The 12,846-nt window shown below is 38.6% G+C and overlaps 1 pseudogene; it reads right to left on the minus strand.

Annotated features, from left to right (window-relative positions):
* Positions 1 to 1,989: 1,989 nt before the first annotated feature.
* Positions 1,990 to 3,661, minus strand: LOC147637027 (type III polyketide synthase A pseudogene; annotated as a pseudogene).
* Positions 3,662 to 12,846: the final 9,185 nt, after the last annotated feature.

Raw genomic sequence — 12,846 nt, forward strand, 5'->3', positions numbered from 1 at the left:
CTTAATAATAGGATTGAATACTATTGTTTAATACTACTAAATAGTTTTTCTAGAAGTTTTGAATGTTATTACAACTAATATTATTAAACAATTATTAAGAACTATTAAACAGTACTATTTAGTATTGCATAGTACTAATAATAGTATTGTATAATAATATTATTTAAAAAGTACTATTAACAGCACTGTTCAGTAATAACGAGTATATATGATAGTACTAGATAATATTTTTAGTAGCACTAAATAGTGTCTCTAATAGTTTTAAATACAGAAGGTTTAACTACAACTATTATAACTAGTACTAAACACTACTTTAGTACTATCAAATAGAACTTGCTAAAACTAAATAGTGTCTCCAATAGGGTTAAATATTGTCTCTAATAGTATCTCTATTATAACTACTACGAAATAGTACTAAGTGTCTTTATTATAAATAGTACTAAATAGTACTAGTACTCCTATATAACACTAATAGTACTACATAGTACTAAATAATACATAGTACTTGGTCAAATAGTACTAAATACATCAAGTCCATGCCAATTGTTAAATAGGGCTTCAATTGTTAAATAGGGCTTCAATGAACTAAATAGTCAATGTAAAGTTCTAAATAGTACTATTTAGTTCATTGACTATTAAACACTTGACTAAATAGCAATAAATAGTTTTGAATAGTATTAATTAGTACTTTTTCATAGTACTAATTAACTACAAGATGATGTACCTATGTAAAAGAAGGAAGATGTACCTTTGTAAGCTCCAAGAAATGGGTGGGATGCTCTTCATATTGTTTTGGGATAAGCCTCTGCTTGCAAATATCCTTCTTGTTTGGAGACACCCTAGTGTTGTCTTTTTAGAAGTTGTCAAAACTCAGGGAATCTTGCATGCGCTTTCGACCTCCATTAGCCCATTTGAAATTTGCTACTTCTATGTCAACACAATGATTCTTCAAATTTCATGGTTGAATACCAAGGGCTTTAGCGACTTTGCTATCACTATATTGTTTTACCATTGATTTGTTGGCAATCATGTGGAGGGTTGCTCTCTTTGCAAATTTAGTTAATACATGTGAGGATATCAAGTAAGGTGTCACACATGTGCGATGTTACCAACTGAGGTGTCGCATGGGTTATGAGTAGTGCTACGAAGATACCAAATGAGGTGCCACACTATACGAAGGTCACCGTTGAGGTGTCGTATGGATTTTGTTGGTACAATTATTTTCTACATGTGAACATTATTATTTTTGGTTGGGCCTTGAGCCAAATGATTGTATATATTATTTACCTACATTTGTGTGTGGCGTTACTATTATATTAGCGTATGTGATAGTGGATTTCTAGTTTATTACACTTGGTGTATGAACAAGCTCTTAGTGCTTTTTCACACTTGGTGTGTGAACAAGCTCTTAGTGCTTGTTATTTTTGTTAAAGTGGAAAAGCAAAGCCCAATTTGTACAAATTATCATCTCCAGGGCTAATTTTTGCAATACAATATTAAAATACTCATGCAGAAGAAGCCCTTGTATTCAATTTAGTTCTCATTAAAATAGAGTAGAGCTTCCACCTCATTCCATGAAAGGATTTTATTTAACTTGTATTTGTGTGTGCGTGTGCACACACGAGCACGTGCGCATGCACAAGGAGATTGTTCACTAGAAGGTTTTGGCTTAAATAAGAAGTTACATCATATGGGTATTTTTGTGTTTAGTTTCAAAAGGGGATTGATATTTTATTTCCCACACACACACACACACACACACACAAAAAAGTGTTTCAAACCTTTAAGTTCTTCACACAATATGAATTATAAAAATACGTGCTGAACAAGGGGTATATATAGAGTTTCGATATAGTGAAACCCACACAATATGAATTATAAAAATACGTGCTGAACAAGGGGTATATATAGAGTTTCTATATAGTGAAACCCACAATTCTGGTTGGCATGAGATTAGGGTGGAGAGAGAATCACAATGTATAAATTGCGTTAAACTAGCTTTCTAGCGACAAGGCCTTCAAACGTTATCCCGGGGCCAAAGGCGAGGATGAGACCCCATTCTTCTGGGTGGGTCTTGTGGTGGAGCTGGTCTCCTGTTGTTGCTGCTGCTGCTGCTGCTTTTGATGGTGACGACGGTGATGGAGTGTAGACTTTGTGCCGCATGTAGTCAAGCACATACATGATGGTGTTGCTGCTGACATTTCCATAGTCCATGAGGACGTGACGGCTGCATTGAAGCTTCTCGGGTGGAAGCTCAAGTTTCTTCTCAAGTGCATTCAAGATGGCAGGGCCACCAGGGTGGACAGCCCAGAAAAGGTCACTATACTGCAACTGGTTCTTTACAGTATTACTCGCCACTCCGGCCTTCTCGACGAGCTTGCTGCAGAACGCTTCGATGTTGTCTTCGATGATCTTGGGCAGGTCTCTGCCGAGGCGGAAGATGAGGCCTTCTTCGGTGAGGTTCCCGACAATGGTTTGGTCGGTGTTGGGGAGGAAAGACTGGCCCGCCCGGTGGAGTTCGAAGTAGGGCATTTCTATGACGGGGGTGGGGTTGGCGCCCAGGATGGCGGCGGCTGCGCCGTCGCCGAACAGGGCAGCGCCGACGAGGTCGTAGGGGCGGCTAGGGCTGGGCGGGCGGTAGCCCACAATTGTAGTTTCAGTAGTAACGAGAAGAACTCTACTGCCGGGGTTGTTTTCGGCCAGGTCCTTTGCCACCCGCAGGCCCGTTACGCCGCCATAGCAGCCCAGCATGTAGAGCATGACTCTATTTACGTCTGTGCTTAGGCCAAGCTCTCTTGCTACGTGCAGGTCGCCACCGGGCAGCCTTATCTCGCTGGAGGTCACGTAGACGAGATGGGTTATGTGAGATGCTGGCCTCCCCCACTCCTTGATCGCCTGCCTCGCTGCCGCCACGCCTATCCCTGTAACCGCCTCGTTAGAGATCTCCAGCCTCTGCCTTATGCTCGTCGCCCCCTCCACCGCTAGCTCCGGATGCTTGGCCAGTATCTCCGGTGACATCACCACATATCTCCTCTTCACTGTCGTGCTCTTGCCTGATGATCACCACCACCACCACCATCACACTTTTCCGGAAGATTGGAAAGCCTTATCAATATATTAACCTTTATTTCATCTTATCTTAGATGGTACTTATGTGGTTAGTATATTTATCGAAACATCAAAGCATAATTTACTCCATGCCACGGTTAATGCAGATTGACCATTATAACATGCAACTCTCATGCCTACTACTGCTAATTGTAATTAACCCAAAGCTCAATGATGGATTAGTTAGCTTATAGAATTGATGCTGATCAGCACATAGAGTCGTATTGACAGGGATCATTAATTATAACAAATAGATTCACACATTCTAGATGGCATACAACGCCAAGTTCTTTCAATCGTTTGTGCTCCACAGTAACAATATTGAAGCATTGATTATAATTAGAGTACTCGGAGAGCGCTGAAAATTGCTGCCAATCGATTCTAGCGTTGTATATATACTAAAATACTCACAGAGCCGTTCAAGCTTTGCCTTGAGGACAGGATCATTGCAGTTCGTATCCCGGAGGTAACCTTCGGCAACAAACTCCTGCCTCACCTCTTGGCTGGGGAAGGCCTTTCCAAAGGCTAGGATGGCTGCCTTGCCAGGGGTCGGCTTCAGCCGAGGTTGAACAAATCCATTGCGATCAGAAGAAATGGCAGGAGGCGTCATGATAATAACTGATAAGAATGATTGCAATCACTGTGACTGATCGACTTGATAAGAATGATTGCAATCACTGTGGGGGTTATATGATGATTAATACCATATGGTGTAAGTAACACTAGAAGAGGGGAAGCAATTATATCATGTGCCCTCATCTTATGCAGAAGAGAAGGTAAGGTGGCGCAACTGGCGTGGGCTTGGGAGTAGGCGAATACACAAAAAGAAGATGCATGCGACATGAGCCTCAGAAGAGGGACTCCACCACCACTGACCGATCCTTAACATAAACCATTTCCCCTAATTAGACTCCAATATTTTCGAAGGTTTTCCAATGTTTAAGGCAACAAGACCTTAGTTCAAGAATCGTTAACCACTTAACAAAGGACATTACCAAGAATGTTTGGGCGCTATGGTATAAAAGAACACCCGACTTCCAACTTCTTCACCTAACAACTTTTCTTTGATCAATTATAGAGATACAAAGAAATGGACCACTTAAAGTAGGAATTACTGTGTGAGGAGCCCCCTCCTCACCCCCCCCCCCCCCCACACACACACACACACACACAATTCACACAAATATAAGAACACAAAACTCCATACAAATACAACAAAAGAACTCCTTTAAAAGGCACAAACTCTAAGAAAAAAGATATTGTGGCCACAAATACTAATTTTCTAAATTTTTGTATCAAAATCAAATGTTGGACTATTATTCTTATCAACATAGAATACCATTTTAGTAAGTATGGGAAAAAGTTTGAAATTCTAGAAATCGTTTTAATCTTGTTAAATTTGGAAAACCCATATTTTATTAAATTTGAGAATCCCTTTAAATTTATAACCTTTTTATCTTGCATACATTTACCTCCTCAACTAAACAATTCAATGTGGTTTATAAGTATAATTCGTATGATAAATTAGGTTAAGAATGTCACACTTTAATGTGTTAATAGCAATATTCGTTGTTGAACTCATCTCAGTTAAAAGAATTGAACTTAGTTAAACGTATTTAGTTAAGTAAAGTAGATAAATAAATTCAACTTATGATTATGTAGATAAATATATTAAATTGGAGAATTGTAATTTCAACAAAGACACCAATATCCTATACATTACTTAGAGAAAACTTTATGTGGTGCACATGCAAAATAATATTTGTGATGTATGTCTTTTAAAAAAAACCAAAATTTCACTCAAATACTCTCTTGAGCCTTCTCTCATATTAGCTTTGCTATTTTGATCCTTAGAGGTGATTTCAAACCCTTTTTCACCCATGCCCATACAATGAAATTAGCATCCTCATAATGTACTACAAATTTCTTGTTATATATCCATTGTTTATTCCAATGATTTATATAGACAATGAAATTAACATCCTCACAATATACTAGGAATTTCTTGTTGCATATCCATTGTTCCAATGATTTATATAGACAATGGCCCTAGTATTGTAGTACTTTTTAATAGTTTTTTGACTATCTATTTTTATTAACATCAATCTATCTCAATCCCAACCATATAGTTTAGACGGAATTTTGTGGTCGTAAAATCTCCCTTTCTTACATCCACCATTTGATTGAATACATATTTTAGATTTCCTCTTTGAAGACCACAATAATGATCATTTAACTCGACCTAACAAAATGATAGGATGATAGACAAGTGAGCCCCGCGCCCAACTATCTGCCTGGCTATAGCTGGGTCATTAGCTTAGCCAGTAGTCGGGCTATTAGCCAATCTAGTAGTCGGGATAGTAGCCGAGTCAAGACCCCACTGTAGCCCACTATTTAAAAAAATAGACAACCAAAATAAGAGTTTTTTTGCTTTAATTTTTTTTGTCACACGCTCCCTTATTGCCGAGAGGACGAAGTCGATCCTAATGATCTGATTGGGGTGAGTTAAGAGAGTTAGGTGGAGTTTAGAAGGATGGTGACAAAGGAGTAAGGTGAGTTGAATGACACTATAATTCAAATAAAGGAAGAAAGACCATATATTGTGGAAGAGGGAAGGATGAGATCATTACCAAATTGCCATTGCTTATATATGAATAGAAGTACATGTACTAGATGCCTCATGGTTCATTATCGATTGTGCCTTGAATAAGATCCATACATGTAAAGGATTCTATCTCTAGATCCATAGCCCCACCCATGGACATTCCAATATTAACAAAGAGATATAATCCACTACTAGTCGTGGTATCTGCATCATGATCAATATCATCACCATCACCTTCAATATCATCATATGGTGCATTTGTGCATGGGACACCTTTACTGATATTGGTAGGTGATAACTCATACTCTACATCTTTCGTTTGTTCATCAACATGTGCATCCTGGAATCCCATGTGTACATGCTCTTGATCCTCCACTCAAACCTCGATGTGTCCATCTTGTATTCCCATCTCTTCCATAAGCTCTCAAACATCTTCGTCTTGGAAAATACCCTTTGAACAAGGAGCAACTCGTATGACATACCACCGCTTTTTGGCATGCATGTTTGGTTAACACAACCTCTTAACAATGAGGGGGGATCGAGTATTTAGCATGAACATATAATGTAAGCATGGAATGAGTCACTTTTAATAATGATGTATACATGTTCACGATGTCGAGGTAGTACGAAGGTGTCCTTCTCCCATTGCCAAAACTTTGTTGATCAATGTGATGAGCTATGGTAGATGAAATGCAAGAATCAACATGATTAGCAAGCAATTAGAAAGTGATTAAAGCAAGATTAGTGCACAATTAATCTAATAGCATAATGTAGGCATGGATACTCAAAAACCAGCAAATTCTCATTAGGCCAATGCCTCAATTTATAGCTTTTACATCCACAAGGTGCCAAGCACCCACTCCCCCCACTGATTTCTCCTTGATTTGTGCCACCTCCCTTACATCTAGGGGCACCTTTTCCTAGAATCGTCCCACACCCCTATATTCACTCATGCTACCCTTGATTCTCTCATCCAATAGATTCTTCTCACCTTGTTATTGCTATCCACTCAATTTACGGACTCCCTTTTACAATCTCTAGCTAAGGGCTTGTTCCCGCACACATCCATTCACTTGCATATTTCAACACCTCCCCTCAAGTGAATAATTCTAGCACACCTGGACCCTATACCAAGTTTCCCTCTTACTTGGTCACCCGCGACCAGTGCCTCAAGTCCCTAACTCATAGTCCTTGACACTCTATCTCTATTTGTCCAAGGCTACTACAAGTGCCCGTAACTTTGTCTAAAGTGCTCACACATACATCTACCACATGGCCTACATCATCGGTGGCTCAAAGGTGGTTTTACTCTATTGGGGCAGGTTACATTGGATTGTGGGGTTTCTCTCTTTCTTTCTCAGAGAAGATGTTCTGACTCCTCTTCCTTAGGAGTCTCCATGAAGTTTGCCGATGCTGATCCTTCTTCATTTGGTTTGTTAGCAGTCTTTAGCCATGTGTCCTGGCTTCCCATAGTTGTGGCAAGTGAAGGTCCTTCCTCCTCCCCTACCTCTTCCTCGTCCTCGTCCTCATGCGAGGCCTCCTCGGGTGTAGAGTGCTTTCTCCTCTCCAGTTGTTGGGTCCAATCCTTTCTTCTCTTTGACCCTTGTTCTCTTGCTCTAGCAGAGCTCCTTCTGTCTCATGCAACTTCAAATCTGGTACATTCTTTAAGGTTGGCACAATGTTCTCATACTCACCCTTGTCCACACTCTTTAGAAGCACTGCTAGTGCCTCATCATCTTCTACTTTCTTTCCAACGGCTGCAAGTTGTTTGATGCTTTTATATTTGTTCAAGTGTGTGGTTAGAGGTTCACTTTCCTTCATGTCAAGTTTGTAGAATCGCATTAGCAAATTTATCTTTGAATTCTTTTCTTGAGTGCCAAATAATTTGTTAAGTTCATCCCATGCATCTTTAGCTTGTTGTATCCCCACAATGTGGTGAATGATTTCATCATTTAAGCTAAGTGTAGTGAGTCGTCCTAATGCTTTCTCATTTATGCTCTTCCACTCATCCTTCCCATGATCCTATGGACATTCATCTCTTCCCTGAACTAGCCCCCATAGATTCTTCCTCATGAGCAAATACATGGTTTTTGTTTGCCATGTGTATGGAATTGCTACCCGTTAAATTTAGCTACTTCTTGTGCGATGCTCATGATGATGTGAAGGGGATCTTACCTCTTGATCCAATTCAAGATTCAAGGGGAGTGTCTACCCTTTTACAACTCCAATTTGGTGTTTAATGATGATTACAACAAGTTTACAAGCATGAATACACCAAAAATTGCATAATGCCAATGATAGTTGGTTTTGTACTAGATGGTTGGGACATCAAACCAACTTCAAATTGTAATATTACATGATAAAGGTCTATATCAGATACCTAATGGTAATTTTGAACCTTCAATCTCACTAAATCTTAGTGATTAGTGTAATTAATCACTAATTAGTGAGCTTAATCTCCTATTTTGTGTGCAAAAAATAGATTGTATGGGGAGGCCAGATTTGGTGTCTTAGAGTTCATATGAGCTCAAATCCTTTTAAGGGCATCAATAGACCTTAGTCTAGTAGAGGATCAAGCCCAAAAACATAAGATTTGAGCAAATAATGAATGCTTAATCGCTGTTTTACCAATGTCACTTGGCTGATTTGATCCAGAGCTTAATGTAGCTTCTCCTTGACGAATTTCAAAATTCTAAGGCCACCAGTGTGTTCAACACACCCAAAAACCCCTTGGGCTAGCTCCAATGGTTCCAATTCAAAGCCGTGATGGTGATTTTTTATTTTTCTCAGAAAATGGCGCCAGCAAATCGATGCTTCCCAGCTGCATTCGTCAGCGGTTTGAGCTTCTGAAGTGCCATGCCTAGGTGCCAAGATGTTGGCAAGAGGGTGTGTGAATTTTGTTGGAAATGGAGCTATGTCGAGAGAGAGATCTAAGCTCCACCGAGTGTGGGTACTGCAGAAAGTGAAAAATGGCTTATAAGGCTATTAGCAACTAATTAGTAATTAAGAAAGTAATTAGGCTTAAAAAAATAGTTGAATCCTAAGCTAGGCTCTGATACCAAGTTGAATTTTCAGCAATGTGATGATCTATGGTGGATGAAATGCAAGAATCAATATGATTAGCAAAGCAATTAGAAAGTGATTGAAGCAAGATTAGTGCACAATTAATCTAATAGCATAATGTAGGCATGGATACTCAAAAACCAATGAATTCTCATTAGGACAATGTCTCAATTTATAGCTTTTACATCCACAAGGTGCCAAGCACCCACTCTCCCACTGATGTCTCCTTGATTTGTGCCACCTCCCCTACATCTTGGGGGCACCTTTTCCTAGAATCTTTCCACACCCCTATATTCACTCATGCTACCCTTGATTCTCTCATCTAGTAGATTCTTCTCACCTTTTCATTGCTATCCACTCAATTACGGACTCCCTTTTACAATCTCTAGCTAAGGGCTTCTTCCCGCACAAAGTGCACACCCATTCACTTGCATATTTCAACACTATCAACCCTATGACCACTTCCCATCCTCCCTTCTCAAACCCAACTATTGTGTTACGTTTTATAGGAGATGGAGTCAGTGGGTTTCTCGGATATTGTTAATCCATTGCTGTGTATGTGGATGGTGAGAGATATTATTCACAACATCAAGCAGCTAAACTCCTCCATTCAATAGAAGATTGCAAGGCCCTCAGAAAGAAATTGGAGAAAAATGAGATTTAAATCGTAAGATTAAGGACACAAGTAAGGAGATATAGGGCAAAGGACACTAGCATTGGAGAAACGCAAAGCAGGAGAAACCTCAAAAACTTTGAGACCATGAAGCCAGAGGCTCAGGTGGTGTGAAGAAAAGAATTCAAGAAATTAGGTAATAAATGTATTTAAAGAAGTTTATTTGTTAATATTGTCTTCTAGATGTTAGAATTTATCATTGTTGTAACTACAGGGTTATAATGCAACCTAACAACCCCAAGGAGAATATCAACCCCAATCTCCATAACCCCAATCTCCATCCAACAAAGAAATTAAAACCTTTTCTTACTTTAAGAATGGCAAAGGAATTGATGTAGGAAAAGAAGTTCAAGTTGTTCAAAAGAGATATTATATAACATTTTGTTATAGCAGTAATGTAGTTTCCACATCAAAAATACATGAAGCAATGGATGCTAATGGTGTCAGTGTAAAGATTACAATGCTCTTCAAAAGTCACAATATTCAGTTCTTAAGGCTGCCAAGATTAAAGCGAAACTACTTCCAACTCCTATAGATGTTTGGACTTTCTGGAGTAAGCTCAATGCCAAGGTCTTGCAATATATCGGTAAACCTTACCACATTGAAGAGGAGTTCAATGGAGAAAGTGGCAGCATTCGTCCGTACAATGAATTCAATAACATATTCCTGGATATAGAGCTTTTGTAGAAGAGAATGGTGGAATTCTATAACAAAACTTTCGAGGAGACATGAGGTTTGCCTAAATTTATCATCAAGCTTGATGAATGTAAGATTATCAAACAAAAAAAGGTAGAAAGAGTGACAATAACACGGATGAAATAGAGCACTTGATACACGCATCAAGGATGATAAACCTCAATATTTTAGTGTGCAGTTTGAAGAAAATAACATTTGGTGTCTTGGATCATTTGAGGTAAATCACATTACATTAACTTCACATTTTTCTTTTCTGCATAGCCTACTGATATTATCTATTTAAATATGTATAGGTCAAGAAAGAAGATCATGAAACGTGTTTTGGGTGTTTCATCATACATCAATTCCTGAGTTAGTCAGCCAACAAATGAATGGGACAAGAACACTTAGTGTAGACAACAAGGGAGACTTCCAAGTTGAGTGACATCTTGCAAGTTACCTAAAGACTCTCAAGTGCTTATTTAATTATAGCAAGGGAGCTAATGCAAATTCGCCATATCTTTAATGCATGGGCCCTACAAAAGAGCTAGAGTGTAAGTAGTGGAGAAATGCCACCAAACCGAAACTTGATTGTCGAGAACTTTCATCCTATATTTGTCATTCTCTAGTCAATGTGCATATATGTACCATGCATGCCATGTGTCGTCTCATAGAGAGAAACTAGTGTTTCTATACATTTGCTTTGCTTGGAAGATTAAGGAGGTGGAAGAGAGTTAGGAAGCTATTGCATCATTAGAGAAAGTGTTGTCAGTTGGACTACATGGGGGAAACGTTTGTATTTCGCAAGACACAAAGAGGTCAACAAATGAGAAGGATGTTCCATTGAAACCATCCATTAGGAGTGTAAAAGCAAGAAGATTTCTTTCAAAACCTCTACAATCCTAGAAAAATAAAAAAACCAAGACAAAAAAGCTATACAAATTGAACTACATTAGAAAAATCAAGTAATAATGATCAATGGAAGAAGCTCCATAAGGCTATGAAAGACCAAGAGGGTGAATCAAGACATGCCAAAGTAAAGGTTTGGCGGTCAATAGATGTCCTGGTCAGGATGTTTGAGAAATCTACTAGGACAAGGCAAGATAAAAAGAACTTTCAAGACAATCTGCAAACATTTAAACAAGTCATGAAGGATGCTTGGACTGAATCCAACATCACACACTACATGGTAAGCTTCATTCTTTTTTTAGCGGAAGTAGCTTGTGTAATGCATAACCTTATTTTTTGTGTTGATTTGCAGCATATTATCTATACTCATATGCCATTCTTTATTCAAAAATATGGGGACCCAAGTATATGGAACACTCAAGGAATGGAGAAATCACATTACATGGCTCGCAATGCATATTTCATACATACACAACATGGTGGAGGAAGAAGAAAAGCAAATAGCATGCATGAAGTATTCCAGTGGTTCTACCGCAAAATACTGCACTAGCTTCATCAAAAAGAAACCTTGAAGTCCTCAACATTGCTTCAAACACATAAAGAAATAAAGGAGAGGAAACAGAAAAGAGCTAAAGCTTTTAAAAATTCAATAGGTATTGAAGCACATAACATGTGGAGAGAAAAAAAGATGTGTGTAAATCACCACTGGATTAATAGAATGTAATGATACAAAACTGCATTAATTCAATTTTGGTTATCTTTGTATTGCATTAATTCAATTTTGGTTATCTTTGTATTGTATTAATATACAATATTGATGAGCATCATGATCATCATCACACTGAGAAATCACTAAACCCTTCTCCTTTTCAAAGTTTCCTCATCGTCTACATGATCTTCGATCGGAGCAGGTAATTCTTTTTTATACCTAAGAAAATCCATTTTTCCAAAATCTTTAAGCAACCGGCTATCCTTAATTCCACATAATAGTGCATATGCTGTGTAGGTCAAGTGGTAAGGTCCTCTGAAGGCGTAAGTGCCAGCCCCTGATTGAACACTTGCAAAGTTGTTTGCTTCTCTAGCAACACTATCTTGTCATTATTCCATCCAATAGGATAGCCCCCAAGCTATCTAGACAAAGTCTTGATTGCAAACAATGGAATACTTGCATTGTCTGACAACTTCTTGTGATATATGACAAATTGTGATAATTTGAAGGATTTTATGTATTCTCCAAGAGCCGAGTCCTTTCCCAATCCTCCAATGCGTGAGCCTTTGCCTCGACAAATGAAATCATCTTCATAGACGAGCCGCGAATAAGATACATGTTTCATTTTAATAAGGGAACAAAACATAGACATAGCAGCTATCAAAAAGTGTGGATGATCCATTCATTCATACAAACCTTGGGATTTTCATTGTAATAAACAGGTAATTCATACGTCCAAAGATCAGTTGAGGACTCCCCTCACTCACAACATTCATTTGTCCCTTGAGGACTCCCCTCGATCAACATTCTTTCCCATATCATAAATATTGAGCTTTTTTTAAATATTCTGGAATTCCTCCTCAGATGGGAGCCCAATCTATTCATACAATGAAGCATCTCTAAACATCATTTGTAAGGCTTCCCTCGTAGTAAGGAGTTATGTATTCTTAACATTGGAGTCGAGAAGAAGGTACTTATCTACCCCCTTTGTGTCCACAAAATTATCATCCTCCTCGAGATTTTGCACAATGATTTGTGAGGCAGTAGTCCTCCCTAAGGTTGAAGACTGCCTGTAGATCTGATATCAAAAAATACTTGGAGATC

Source organism: Cibotium barometz, chromosome 7 (genome assembly GCF_041138505.1).
Source record: "Cibotium barometz isolate CiBa-2024 chromosome 7, ASM4113850v1, whole genome shotgun sequence".
NCBI classification, from domain to species: domain Eukaryota; kingdom Viridiplantae; phylum Streptophyta; class Polypodiopsida; order Cyatheales; family Cibotiaceae; genus Cibotium; species Cibotium barometz.